The sequence below is a fragment of the Vipera ursinii genome, assembly GCF_947247035.1.
Source record: "Vipera ursinii genome assembly, chromosome: 13".
Lineage (NCBI taxonomy): Eukaryota > Metazoa > Chordata > Lepidosauria > Squamata > Viperidae > Vipera > Vipera ursinii.
The window spans coordinates 4,425,434-4,441,289 of record NC_139526.1 but is presented as its reverse complement, the minus strand read 5'-3'; positions in this window follow the sequence as shown (position 1 = coordinate 4,441,289).

Genomic DNA, 15,856 nt, shown 5'->3' with positions numbered 1-15,856 from the left:
CCCCGTTAAAACATCCCCTGTTGTTTGAAAATCGCTTTAGTAACCATCCTCTCCCCCCCCCTCAGAGAGATGGCAGAATCCCCAGTAATAGCACGTTGTTCTACCTATACAATTATGAAATGTGATATAAATGGATTCTGACATTTGGCTCTCCTTTCAGAAAAAAGATGAGTCCATCTGTGGGGAAAGAAAACATATAAATGTTAGCCTGGTTTGTTTGGATATTCTGTATGAAACCTCTTAAGCAACTTAGGTGCTTTAACATGGAGTTTGTTAACCCACTCGTTTTCTGAGGAGGGGAGGTGTTTCCATGCCACTAAATATTGTATCGTTCCATGGTGTTTTCTGGAATCTAAGATTTCTTTCACTTCAAAATGTTGTTCTCCTTCCACCATGATGGAGGGTGGTGGTGGTGGGATTTTTTCTCGTAGTGGAGATTGTTGTTCTCTCTTTAATAGACTGCAGTGGAAGGTTGGGTGTATTCGTCTAAGATTTGGGGTAGTTCTAATTCAACTGTTACTGGGTTTATGATTCTTTTAATTGGAAAGGGTCCAATATATTTTGGTCCTAGTTTTTTACAGGGTTGGAGTGATTTCAGGTATTTTGTGGATAAATATACCATCTCTCCTACCCTAAATGGTGTGGGATTGGTTCTTTTTTTGTCTGCCTGTGTCTTGTATGCTTTTCTGGCATCTTCCAACGCTTTCCTAACGATTGGCCATGTATTTTGTAATTGAGCAATCCATTCCTTCAGATCAGGGATAACCGGTTCTTTTGGGGTTAGTTCTGGTATTGGGTTGAAACTCTGGCCTGTAGCTACTTGAAAAGGAGTGTAAGTGTAAGTGTACTTGCTTAGAGAACAGATCTGTGACAGTCCAGACTACGGTGTTTCCATTACTTTCTGGCAGTTCTACGATAAAATCCATGGCTATTTCTTTCCATGGGGCTGAGGGGTTTGCCACCGGTTGTAACAGACCTGGCGGTTTCCCTTGCAGTCTTTTGGCCATCGCGCAAATTTGACAGCTACCCACATAGCTTTCTATGTCCTTTTTCATAGATGGCCACCAAAATTGCCTTTTAGTTAAGTGTAAGGTTTTTACAAAGCCAAAGTGTCCTGCTGATTTTGTATCATGGCACAGTTGCATGAAATTGATTCTCTGTGTGGCAGGTATATATAGCTTCTCCCCCACCCACGGCAGTCCATCTTTAATTGTGCACACATGTTTATTTTTCTGGAACCATTCATCACTTTCCAAAGATTTCCTGAATTCTATTCCAGTTTGGCTATCTACCTTCGGCTTCATTTTTTCTTGTGCCCTGGTGGTGACTGGTGCTGCCAGTTGTTGTTCCGGTACAAGTGGTTTAAAGTCAGTAACTCTTGTGCTGTTATATTGGGGCATGCGGGATAATGCATCTGCAAGGAAGTTCTTTCCCCCCCGGTAAGTGTTTGAGAGTGAAATTGAATTGGTGAAAATGTTGGGACCAGCGGGCTTGCTTAGGAGTGAGCTTCCTGGGCGTTTTTAGTGCTTCCAAATTTTTGTGGTCTGTCCAGACCTGGAAAGGTATTTTATTTCCTTCTAAAAATTGGCGCCATGTTAGTAATGCCCACCTCAACGAGAATGCCTCTTTTTCCCATATTGGCCAGCGTTGTTCTGTTTCTGTGAGTTTTCTGGATGTGTATGCGCATGGTTGCAATGTCCCCCCATCATTTTCTTGTAATAGTACGGCTCCTACCGCTACATCACTCGCATCTGCCTGTATTACAAAAGGTTTGTCGGGATCTGCGTGTTTTAGGACAGGTTCAGCAGAAAAAAGTCTCTTTAGCCTCTCAAATGCTGCTTGACATTCCATTGACCATTTCAGAGGCTGGCTGGGTTTCACGGGTGACCCCCCCTTCGTTTTCAACAAATTTGTGAGGGGCATGGCTATTTGGCCAAATGCGGGGATGAATTGGCGGTAGAAGTTTGCAAACCCCAGGAAACTTTGCAATTGCTTCCGTGTGCAGGGGGGTGCCCACTCTAGTACTGCCCTGACCTTCTCAGGGTCCATTTCGATGCCCTCTGGAGATATGCGATATCCCAGGTAGTCGATTTTTTCCTGATGGAATTCACACTTCGATAATTTAGCATATAAGTGGGCAGCTCGCAACTTCTTCAGGACTGCTCTGACTAGTTTGATATGTTCCTCTTTGGTTTCTGTGAAGATAAGGATGTCATCGAGGTAAACCAGGACCCCCTTATATAGGTGCTCTCTCAGCACGTCATTAATTAATTGCATAAAGACTGCGGGGGCCCCTTGCAGTCCGAATGGCAATACTTTGAATTGATAGCACCCCATTGGGCAGTTGAATGCAGTCTTCCATTCGTCTCCTTCCTTAATCCTAATACGGTAGTATGCTTCCCTCAGGTCTAGTTTGGTAAAAATCTTTCCTTTCGATAGGTGGGATAACATATCCTTCATTAGGGGAAGGGGGTACAGATTACATTCACTAATTGTGTTCAAATTTCTATAGTCCACAACCAAACGAAAGGACCCATCCTTCTTCTCCCTGAACAGAACCGGGGCGGCCACTTTGGGTTTGGCAGGCTCAATAAATCCTCTTTCTAAGTTTTTATTTATGAATCTCTCCATTTCTGCCATTTCCCTTGGGCTCATGGCATACATCCTGGGTTTTGGGAGTTTTGCCCCAGGTTTGAATTCTATGGTGCAGTCTGTGGGGCAGTGGGGGGGAAGCTCATCTGCTCTTTCCTCACTGAAAACGTCAGCCAGGTCCCTGTATTCCTCCGGTATCTCTGGTAATCCCTTCTCTTTCCCCACTGCTGCTGTCTCCTCCCTCTGGGTTGGGGGGTGCTTTTGGAGTCTACGTTCTTCTGCCCCCCCTTTGGGAAGTTGAGTTCTGCTGTCCTCCAGTTTATCCCGGGGTTCCATTTCTTCAGCCATTCCAGTCCTAGGATCATTGGGCATTCCATGCCTGGGGCCACTATAAACGTTATGTCCTCCTCATGGGGCCCCAGTGATAGGTGGATTGGTAAAGTGGCTAGGGTGGCTGGTCCTCCCCCTGCTATTGTCACATCTAATTGACTAAAAGAGATTGGATGTTTTAGCCTCCTCACTGGGATGCTCAATCTCTCCACCAGCGTTGGGCTGATAAGGCAGCGGATGCACCCAGAGTCTATCAGAGCTTTTATTTTGGCTGCTTCAGGCATAGGGGAAGCTAATATAGTCACTGTCTTAAGTATGGGTGGAAGGGGTCCACTTACCAATGGTTCTCCCTCTGAGCTGTCTTCCGAGTTGTCCACCATCCCTGCGGTGCAGGCCGGAGTCCAGTCCCAGTTCCTGGCAGGAATTGTGGACTCTACAGCCTCTGTCCCCTTCATGGAAGATTCTTTTGTGTTGCCTTGGGGCTTCCCCGGCTTCTTGGAGGATGATGCCTCTGGTTTTTGTGGGGGGGCTTTTGAACGACATTCTGCAGCACGGTGGCCCTCTCTCCCGCAGTTGAAGCAACTTGTTGATTTTTTGGCTGTGGCTGGTGGGTTTTCCCCCTCGCGTGTTTGCTCGGGTGGCAGGCGGCCCCATGGTTTTCCTCTGCAGTGTCTCTTCAGTAGGTCTATTTCCACTTCCTCCGCCAGGATGTACCAGTCGTCGAGGTGGGGTGGGTCTCCTCGAGGCAGGCAAGCATCATACAGGTTGTAGTTCAGACCGTCTTTGAAATGGCTAAGGAGGATGTCTTCTGGCCAGTTCAGCTTGCTGGCAATGGCTCGGAATTCTTGGGTATAATCAGCCACTGCTCGCCTGCCCTGCCTCACCATTTTGATTCTCTCCTGGGCCTTACGGTCAGCCAAAGGATCCTCGAACCGTCGCCTCAAAGATGACATGAATCGGTTGAAGTCGTTGAGTTCTGGGGCATTGGAGTCATGCAAGTTCACCACCCAGTCTGCAGCCATCCCGTCCAGGGCAGATTGCACAATTCGGATGCGTGTTTTGTCACTGGGGATGTCCCGTCCATACTCTTCCATGCTGAGGACTTGGGTTAGGAAAAATCCCAGTCGTGATGGCTCCCCCTTGAATTTGACTTCCAGGGGCGGGAGTCTTTGGCTGGAGCGTTGTCTGCGCCGTGGCCGGTATCACTCCTCATCCTGGTCCCCATCTGTGGTTCTGGGGGGGGTACTGCTGAGGCAGCAATTCCTGTTCCATTGGATGGCCCCAGGGTTTCAGGTGTTGGATCCCCTCCGTTACCTTTCCAGTTGCGTCCCCAGGCGCTGCCTCGGTTGCGATTTTCAGCTCTCTCCTCCCTCAGTGAACTCAGGGTTGCTTTCATCAGATCAATGGCCTTTTCCAGGATCCGCTCCTCCTCGCTGGCGTGCAGGGAACTCTCCATCTCTTGCCTCCATTCCGGTTGGTGGTTATTACGCCTCAGGGTCTTTTCTCCCGAAGCCTTTTCCCACTCACTTTTCCTTCCCACGCCCATCGACCACCGGGGTTTTCGGTCGTACTGCTCCACCGCTTCTTCCCCGGGGGAATATGCTGCTTCAGTTTCCCATTGTCTCTGGGATTCCATTTGGGGGGAAGACTCCCCCTCCATGGGGCTTCCCTCCTCTCTTGCTTCGTCGCCAGACATTTGTATTTGTTGCAAAGTCCCCCGGTAAGGTTTCCCCTTCCAGGTTGACTCTTAAAGCAGATTCCGTCTACTGTCAGGACCCACCTCAATCCACATCTTAGGAAATAAGAACTCTTGGATGCAAGTTTAGTCCAAAAGGAAAATGTTTACTAGGAAGGAATCGATTGTGGGAATACAAGACGGAATCTGAGAAAAGTTACATTTCAATCCTATATAAACCATTCCCATTCCAGTCCCTCCCCTCATCCATTTGGTCAGGCTGTCGTCAGTTGCTAGGTGTCAGGTCCTTCCATGGGAAAGGGAACTCTCCTTGGTTTTATGGTTATTGCTTCCCTTTTCAGTTGTAAATGAAGATACAAACCAGATCTGTCTGTCCCCCTCCCTTCCCCCGTTAAAACATCCCCTGTTGTTTGAAAATCGCTTTAGTAACCATCCTCTCCCCCCCCCTCGGAGAGATGGCAGAATCCCCAGTAATAGCACGTTGTTCTACCTATACAATTATGAAATGTGATATAAATGGATTCTGACAAGCTGGGTATCATCAGCATATTGATGATACCTCACCCCGAAGCCATGGATGATCTCTCCCAGTGGCTTCATATAGATGTTGAAGAGGAGAGGCAAGAGTACCGACCCCTGAGGCACCCCACAACTAAGGGGCCTAGGGGTTGACCTCTGCCCCCCTGCCAACACCATCTGCAAACGGCCCGAGAGGTAGGAGGAGAACCACCGCAGAATGGTGCCTCCCACTCCCAACCCCTCAAGACGACGCAGCAAGATACCATGGTCGATGGTATCAAAAGCTGCTGAGAGATCTAATAGGACCAGGACAGAGGAATAACCCCTATCTCGGGCCCGCCAGAGATCATTCACCAGCGCGACCAATGCCGTCTCCGTGCTATACCCGGGCCTGAAACCCGATTGGTTAACATGGGTTAGCTATTGGCTTAATTTAACTAATAAAAGAATACTTCACCTTGAGGGTTGGGCTTTGGTTTATGGATGGCATGCATATTTGCTTTATGATAAAAAGGTGGACAGGGCTTTTCAATCTCATATTCTTAGAAGTGCCTTGCTGCGTGTCTGGAAAAAGTATTATTATAAGTTAAATTATAAAATACCAATTTGGGGAATTCCCGGACACACGATAGAAGATGTATCTATGGGAGTGAGTTTGGATATGTTTTCCTATAAGGAATTACTTAGATTGGAAGGGAATAACTGGCAACTTAAATCATTAGATGAGTTAAGACAAGAAAACATAAGTTACTCTTGGTTCCAATATACCCAATTGAAAGCTAGGTGGAAGCTGGATCAGAAGGTTGGCATCACAACTACAGATGAAAACTTAGTAAAACAAATTAGAGATTTAAATCGTGCACATATAAAGAGGATATATAATGTTTTAATTGAATTGGATTCGGAAACGGAATTAGTTAAAGATTGTATGATAAAGTGGGCACAAAATATCCAGGAACCAATTCCGTTGGATATTTGGGAGGTAATCTGAGTCAGAAATGTTAAATTTACTCAGGCTCAAAATTTAAGAGAAAATTTTTATAAAATGTTTTATAGATGGCATTTAGATCCCAAAAAGTTGTCTAACATGTATCCTAACCTACAGTCTAAATGCTGGAGATATGGTAGTTTAGATGCCACCTATTTTCATATGTGGTGGACTTGTAGAAATATAAAAGCTTTTTGGATTAAAATTTGGTGGAACATTCAAAAGATTTTTAAGAGAAAGATAAAGTTTTCTTCACAATTGTTTTTATTGGGTATTGTTGTAGATTGTGATACTAAAGAAACCAATCTGATGTTGAATTTGATAACAGCAGCACGGTTACTGGTGGGACAATACTGGAAGAAGGATAGTTTGCCTACTATAAAAGAATGGGTACTTAAAGTATCGAATCTTGCAGAAATGTCTAAGATTTCTGCTTATTTGAAGGATCATTCACAAGAAAGATATATTTCAGTTTGGAGAAGATGGATAGATTATATTCAGAACAAATATGGAACTAAAAAGTTCCATCTAGCTTATGAGTAGATTTTAGAGGGATATTGTTATTAATTTTAGTATTAGTATTGATTATATTTTTGTATAAGTTGTTGTTATTATGTTTTTACTAATTTGAATGTATCTATGTTAAAGGGGAGTTAAAGCACATTATAAATTTGGTTAATTTTATAATGGATAATTTTAGTTAGAATATGATTATTATATCTATAACCCTGTATTCAGCTCTGGGAAGTGGGGGGAAGGGGGGTGGTTTGGGGTGGGTGGGTTTTGGGGATATGTATTGTAAAATTTTGTTTTAAAACTCTTTAATAAAAAAAAGAAAGAAACAAGTGACTGTCCAGTCTCTTTTTAAATACCTCCAATGATGGAACACCCACAATTTCTGAATACAAGCTGTTCCACTGGTTAATTGTTCTCACTGTCAGGAAATTTCTCCTTACTTCTAGGTTGCTTCTCTCCTTGATTAGTTTCCATCCGTTGCTTCTTGTCCTGCCTTCGGGTTGACTCCCTCCTCTTTGTGGCAGCCCCTCAAATACTGGTAAGTAAGTGACTGGAGTAAATTGATGACTATCTTTACAGAACTTCTTTTGGATGGTCCTTATATTTTGTGATTTTTTTCTAATTCTTTCTCTTCTATTCGGCATTTCAGACTTTTGCTATGAGGAAAATCTATCCTGTCACTAGGAATCAAAAATCATTTGATGACACAGTCAAGTGCAGAACATGGTGCAAGTAGATGTATCTTTCCTAATGAACAGATGAGTTTTTCTATTTTTAATAAGGTGGAACAAGATTTTTGACAAAATAGGGGAAGTTTTTTTGGATACGAAAGACTCACTGGTGCCATTCATTGGTCATAGGCTTTCCATTCCTCCATTCCTCCATCTGAAGCCCCAAAAAGGCAGTGGTTGTACAAGAAGCCAAAGAAGACAGCTAGATAATTATTTCTTTTTGCATATATTTTAAAGTTAACCCTAGTCTTACAGAATCTTTTCCAACCAACTTCCAGAGAAGGTTTTTAAGGGTCACATTGCGTTTTGATGCAGCCAAAGTGGAGAGATCATCCAGCACTTCCCACCCCTTGCCAAAAAAACCCTAAAAACCAAAAAACACCCTATTTTTTTTTTAAAAAAAAAACTAATCAAAATATTGATGTCTCACAATTCTCCATTCGTACTTATTCAGGCATAAGCAAAGGCATCAATTGCATATTCTTTCTGTATTCTTATTTGAACATAGGCTCACAAGATCGTTACAGCTTTTACTTGCAAAACACGTATGATTTTAGCCATCTTGGAGTGAAGGAAACAACAGTCTTACTGTATCAATAACAATATTTCTGTAGTGTTTATGGAAGAATGACTATTTGTATCATGCTTTCCTATGTGTTTTGATTCATATATGAGATCTGATTGATACTATTTTAGTTGGGAATAAGCAATTAATTGATGCAAGTAGAATCAAACAGCAGTCATTCCATTTGCAACTTTACAGCAGATGTTTGTTGTAAACGTTTCAAGAAGTTTCTTTACTTCCACCACTTTGGGTAACTTATTTATATAGACAACATAACATAATGGAAACCACATGTATATTTTTGCTGTGGCTGCATGCCCTAGAACTTTGCCGGAGAGCTGGACTCATTTACAGATCTCACTCTTGTTCAAGAAGGAGCTCTGAAGCAAAGGGAATAGCCAGTTCTACAGAACAGGTGGGAGGCAATTAGCTAAGGTTGTTAATGAAACATTATCAGGTTGCCTTTGACAGTAATTAGTTGTAAAATGATTTTTCTTTCTGCAATAGGAGCAAGGTAAATACTCCATTGATCAAGTAAGCATAAAATTAAATATTCAGGAAAACATCCCTACAGGGGGGAAATTAAAAATAAAAGCAAATGGAGCCAGAGAGAATAGTGTGAATCAGTTAAAAGCAGGTTGATTGAGTTTATAGGATAAGGCCCAGACTTTTTGAAGGAAGAGGTTTTGCTGAAAGAAAATTTGCATGCTAGGGAAATTTTGAACTGAGATTCACCTAATGTCAGATCTACCATCAAACAGCTTCAGCCCTGCTTCGCTTTGTTTTGATGGCAGCCTGCCATAAAGTGTGGGGAGTAGAGAAATGGGAGAATGGGATGGGGGATGACAGAAATCAGAAGTGCCACCGAGAGACAACAGTAGAGAGATCCAAGGAACAAGGCTGGGAATAGAATGTGATTGCCTGCCAAAGGGACGCCAAAATGTGGAACTTTTACCAAAACACCTAATTTGAACTGTATTGGGCACCACCAAGATGACCAAGGTGGGAGGGCCTGGGAGAAGGGGAAATTATTGGAATACACAGGAAATCCTCAGATCTGGCCTTGTTATGCTGCAAAGAAGGAAATGGCAACCCACTCCAGTATCTTTTGCCATGAAAACCCTATGGACAGTACCAAAAGGAAAAACGATATGATGCTGGAAGATGAGCCCCTCAGGTCGGAAGGCGTCCAATATGCTACTGGGGAAGAGCAGAGGGCTAGTACTAGTAGCGCCAGAAAGAATGAAGCGACTGGGCCAAAGCCGAAAGGACGCTCAGCTGTGGACGTGTCTGGTGGTGAAAGGAAAGCCCGATGCTGTAAAGATTTTTTCTCCATAGGAACCTGGAATGTAAGATCCATGAATCAAGGAAAGCTGGACGTGGTCAAACAAGAGATGACAATGACAACTGTACTATGCCAAACAAGGAGATTGGACTTATTAGAATGAAAATGTAATGACTATAAAGGGGTTGTTTTCTTTCAAAAATTGATAATTGGATGGTCTCCCTGGATTCAAACAACGTGTGTAGGAAGAAAGGGAGACACATTTAAGAAGTTAAAGGCAATGATATGGAAGCCTGCCTGGCACAAGAAGAAAGCGAGAGTTAGATTTAAAAAATGATTTATTGCTTTTTGTTGTTGTTGTTGTTGTTGTTGTAAATGTGGGGATTGGCAATAATAAAGCTTAAATTCTCTTTTAATGGGCCAAGTGGAACTGTTACAAGAAGTAAACTGATTTCATATTTAGGATTTAGATTTTTAAGGGAATGAAAATTAGCTACAAACAATAAAACATACTTTGTCAATTATAGATCAACTGTAAGGATGATAAATAGAATATGTATGCATTTTAGATATGGAAACTATTATATAATGAAATAGATTAGTTATTAGAATATATCTTTGAATTATATTATAGATTTTGCAATGACATAATAAAAGTTATTATTTTAACAATTGATGAAATATTAAGAGGATAAATGGAATATACTTGTTGCAATGATAGAGCTTAACTTTTTTCCCTTTCTTTTTCTCTTTTTTTATGGCTTAAGGGGAATTTTTAAAAGATATACACTGATTTATACTTAATTTTTAGACTTCTAAGGGAAAAGAAAGCTACTTATTATTATTATTATTATTATTATTATTATTATTATTATTATTATTATTATTATTATTATTATTATTATTATAACTGATTTATACTATTAAGATGTTAAACAGAACAAACCGGTATAAAATAAGAATGTATTGAAATGAACAATGTATCTATTTTGGACAGGATAGTTACTATATATTGAAATGGGGAAATGTGGGCTACCAGAAAACTAAGTTTTCATTTATATATTATAGGCTATTTTAGAACATCTTATTGCAATTAGGTAAAACTCAAAAACAGGACATGGATATGTATAAGTGATTGTATTACAACTAGAAATGTATTAATTTGATTAATTTGTCTATGTTATTATAACTAAGGGAACTGGAGAGGGAATTTTTGTTGATGTAATTTGAGCTATTTACAAATGATTCTGTTATTTGATATTGTTTACTTTTAACTACCCAAACACCGTATTGCTTCATAAAGATCTGGATGTAAAATAAAAAAATTAATAAAACTTGTATTTAAAAAAAAGAGATGACAAGACTGAACATTGATGTCTTAGGAATCAGTGAACTAAAATGGACAGGAATGGGTGAATTTAATTCAGATGACCATCAGGTATACTACTGCGGGCAACAATCCCTCAGAAGAAATGGAATAGCCTTCATAGTAAATAAAAAAGTAGAAAAGCAATACTGGGATACAATCCCTAAAATTACAGAATGATCTCAGTTTGAATCCAAGGCAAGCCATTCAATATCACAGTAGTCCAAGTCTATGCCCCAACCACAGGTGCTGAAGAGGATGAAATTGACCGGGTCTATGAAGCCCTACAGCACCTTATAGAACTAACACCCAAAAATGATGTCCTTATCATTATGGGGGATTGGAATGCTAAAGTAGGAAGCCAAAAGATAACCGGAATAACAGGCAGGTTATTCTTTTTCAACAACCCAAGAGACAGCTATACACATGGACATCACCAGACGGTCAACACAGAAATCAGATTGACTATGTGCTCTGCAGCCAAAGATGGAGAAGCTCTATACAGTCAGTAAAAACAAGACCAGGAACTGACTGTGGCTCAGACCATGAGCTTCTCGTTGCAAAATTTAGGCTTAAACTGAAGAAAGTAGGGAAAAGCACTAGGCCACTCGGGTATGAACTTAATCATATCCCTGATGAATATACAGTAGAGGTATTCTGGATCAAGCTGTCGTATAATGATTTTTCCCCTTGCTAAGATCCCTGTGCTGGTCTGTATAGGCAGATATTATCACTGATAACAGCTCTTCTCCAGATAGCAGCTCATAAAAATATCTTTTATCATCCAGAAATACTTTTATTTGGATGCAGAGTAGATTACAGCAGATGATAACACACGATATTTCCAAGGTCAAAAGACAGTAACGACTCAGTGTCCGCACGTGAAATGGAGGAGCACATGTGTCTGCCAGTTATGGAGGAGGAGAGTCCCCAGGGAGAAGAAGGAGGAAGTCCATCCCAGAAAGGGGAGGGGTGTAAGGCACATGACCAAGAGAAGGAGGAAATATGTCATAGGGAAGGAGGAGTTGGCTACCCAGATAAGATAGCATATTATAATTTCCCCAAAACAGCCACGTGGTGGCAGCACACTCCCCATCTGGTATTTCATAATACCACTATAAACTTGATACCGGTAGGTATGCAAATACCAATAAATGGTTGTGATTTGCTTGTTGTCTGAAAATCCTGAGAGATATAAGAAATAAACCTGAGATATATAAGAAATAAACATGCATACATATTGCAATATTAAGAACTGCCATTACAGGCCTAAAATAGTCTAAATTAAAGTTCAAATCACTTTTCTTCTTGAAGTGAGGATCCAACCAGGAAAGGTGATGAATTCAGTCTTCAAGAGGCAGAGGCAGGACAAGCTCTGTGATGGGTCTGATGAAAGTTTTTGGTGCCTTTCAATTCTTGAGCTTGTTGGTCCTTGAGCAGAACAAGGTCTCTAAGTTGGAGATTGGGGTGAAGATGAGACATTTGTGGCTGGAGCATGATTTTGTTGCTCCCTGCCATGTTGCTCCCCGCCATGCTGCTCCCCGCCATAATTTGAAACAGGGTTGGATGCAGGTGGTTGCTGTGAATTGCCTAGAAGTGGAGTAGGATGCATGGCTGTAATGTGCTTGTTGCTATCACACTCTGTGCACTTGACAAAGGCTTTGCAATCTTTAGCAAAATGGTCATATGAAGCACAGCACCTGTAGCGTATTCCAAGTTTTTGGAGAACCTCTTTCCGCTCTTGCACAGTCATATGTCTGGCACAGTCAGAATGGTCTGATCTCTCACTCCTTGATGCCAAAGAAACTTGTGGGACCCCTTGGGCGTGAAAGTTCTCTGGTAAATAAGGGTGAGGTATACCAGGATAGAATGCTGTTGCAAGAGCGTCTAGCTGTGGTGTAGTCCCTAAGGCTTGTGCTGGCTGTCGATTCAACCGTTGTTCATTGCTGGAAGTTACGTTGTCATTGGCAGAGGTGATGCAGTTTGAAGTGTTGGCGCACCTGTGTTGTAGTGTTGAAGAGGTGCAGGCTTTTGCAGGCTTGGGTTTTTTGTGTTATGAGTCAGGACAGCATTGTTCATAGGAAGTACAGAAGATGGCACACTTGTGTTGTGGTGTTGAAGAGGTGCAGGCCTTTGCACTTCTGGGGTGGTCTTACTGTACACTTGGGTTTTACAGAAGAATCAGCACACTCAGCTCCCTGAATGTCTGTGTGGTCGGAACCACGCTGCATCTGTGTTGATTCAACGCTAAAATGGAGCCTTGGTGGAGCAGTGGGCTAATGCCTCCTTAAGTAACACCAGCTGCCTGCAATTAGTGCAGGTTCGCATCCCACCAGGTTCAAGGTTGACTCAGCCTTCCATCCTTCTGAGGTAGGTAAAATGAGGACCCAGATTGTTGGGGGCAATTAAGCTGACTTTGTAATAATGCCGCTTGGGGTGTGTGTGTGAAAGCCCTAATAAGCAGGCATATACATAGAATGAAGGCTACTGCTAAGCTTGTAAGCCGCCCTGAGTCTTCGGAGAAGGGTGGGATATAAATGGAATTAAAATAAAAAAAATAAAAATAAAAGAGCGTTCTGAGTCTTCTCTAGACATTTTTCAAGTTTTGCAAAAAAATAAGTACTGTCTCTTTAAGCAGATTGCAGCTTAAGCAGGGTTTAAACAAAATCCAATGTACAAACAGTTTTCAGCTTTGCGCAGCCACCTGGGTGCTGCTTGCATGAGTGGGTACTTCAGCGAAGTTCACCCTTTGACCTCTAGGGGGCACTCTACATGTGCCTGGAAACAAGCCTTTTATTTGCAGAGCAGCCACTGGGGTGCTGCTTGAGTAAGTGGGTGCTTCAACAAAGTTCACCCTTTGACCACTAGAGGTCGCTGTTTGGGAGCAAGCCTGTTAATTTGCTCCTAGTTCCTTTGTTTAGAGCTAGCGGGACTGGGTAGGATTGCTTTGCTCTAGGCTTTCAGTTGCAGGTAATTTAACTGTAGGCTTGCTGAATAATCTCCCTTCTGGAGATTCAAAACATATATTTTAGGATTGTTAGCTAAATCACTTGTTTTTTTTCATATAAAGATGCTTTCATGGTTTGTCATAAGTGTGAATCAATATCTTTCTCTGTCTATACAGGCTTCACATGCAGTTTAAATTTGCAGAAAGTATAAGTGTTTCAGTTTGGCCACCAGGGGTCGCTGCCGCTTGGAATTAGGGCTGTCTGTGCCTCCGCATTCCATTCATTAATTCCAAAGGGAGGGGTAGAGATGAGCAGTGGCTTCCTTCCACCAAAGCCTGGTTCCCATGACAATTTATGGTTTTATTGCTCTTTTATTGCCTACTTTATGGCTGAGCTAGAGAGGAAGGGTTTTGCAAACTAACAAATTTTTCTCCTTTTGAGTAAAATTCAGCTCTAAACACAAATTGGGTTTGCAACACAGGATATCTGTGATCTTCCCAGTCAAATTTGGGGGAGAGGCAGTTTGGTGAAGACAGACAGGGAGATTTTGATCCTGCATTTGATTTCACAAAGGCTTGGAGATTCTAAACAAACAGTCTCTCCTTGCAATTAGGAACATTTGTAAACATTCAAAGTAGATCTGAGCAGAAACCCATTTGCATTTCAAAGTCTCTCCAAATTACTTTAAGACGCTGGCTTTAAATTCAATGGCAAAGAAGCAGTAAGATTTTTAGTGGGTCTTTTGGCTGGTCTCCTCAGGAAGACAGGAAGAGACAACAGTTCACAGAAACACAAATCCTAGAAGCACGACTGTCTCTTGCAGAATCAGCTGGAGAATGGTGAATTAAATCATCTCCTTTTTTATTGCAGGCAGGCAAGGAGTTCAAACTGTCTTTTGACTATTCTGGATCAACCTGCTGTATTGTGATTGATCCCTTTGTTAAGACCCCTGTGCTGGTCTGTATAAGCATATGTTATCACTATTAATAATTGTTTCCAGATAGCAGAACTCATAAAAATATCTTTTATCATCCAGAAATACCTTTATTTGCATGCAGAGTAGATTGCAGCAGATTAGGTGAATTAGATGATAAAGCATGATATTCCCAAGGTCAAAAGAGCCTTGGTGGAGCAGTGGGCTAATGCCTCCTTAAAGTAACACCAGCTGCCTGCAATTAGTGCAGGTTCGCATCCCACCAGGCTCAAGGTTGACTCAGCCTTCCATCCTTCCGAGGTAGGTAAAATGAGGACCCAGATTGTTGGGGGCAATTAAGCTGACTTTGTAATAATGCCACTTGGGGGGGGGCAAAAGCCCTAATAAGCAGGCATATACATAGAATGAAGGCTACTGCTAAGCTTGTAAGCCACCCTGAGTCTTTGGAGAAGGGCAGGATATAAATGGAATTTTAAAAAAAAGACAGTATCGATTCACAGTGTCTGCACGTGTGTCTGCTGGTCATGGAGGAGCATGTCTGCTGGTCATGGAGGAGCATAACCGGTAGGTTATGGAGGAGGAGAGTCCCCAGGGAGGAGGAGAGTCCCCAGGGAGAAGAAGGAGGAAGTCCATAGCAGAAAGGGGAGGGGTGTAAGGTACATGATCAAGAGAAGGAGGAAATATGTCATAGGGAAGGAGGAGTTCGCTACCCAGATAAGATAGCATATTATAATTTCTCCAAAACAGCCACGTGGTGGCAGTACAAGAGGTGACAAATAGATTTAAGGAATTAGCTCTGATAGACAGAGTGCCTGAAGAACTATGGACAGAAGTTCACAACATTGTACAAGAGGTAGCAACTAAAACTATCCCAAAGAAAAAGAAATGCAAGAAAGCAAAAAGTCTGAGGAAGCTTTGCAAATAGCTGAGGAAAGGAGGAAAGTGAAAGGCAAGGGAGAAAAAGAAAGATACACCCAATTGAATGCAGAATTCCAGAGAATTGCTAGAAGAGATAAGAATGCCTTCTTAAATGAACAGTGCAAAGAAATAGAAGAAAACAATAGAATAGGGAGGACCAGAGATCTCTTCAAGAAAATTGGAGAGATGAAGGGAATGTTTCATGCAAAAATGGGCATGATAAAGGACCAAAATGGCAGGGACCTAACAGAGGCAGAAGAGATTAAGAAGAGGTGGCAAAATTACACAGAAGAACTATACAAGAACGAGCTTAACATCCCTGAAAACCACGATGAGGTGGACACTGACCTCGAGCCAGACATCCTAGAATGTGAAGTGAAGTGGGCCTTGGGAAATCTGAGCAACAACAAAGCTAGTGGAGGTGACAGTATTCCAGCTGAGCTATTCAAAATCTTAAAAGACGATGCA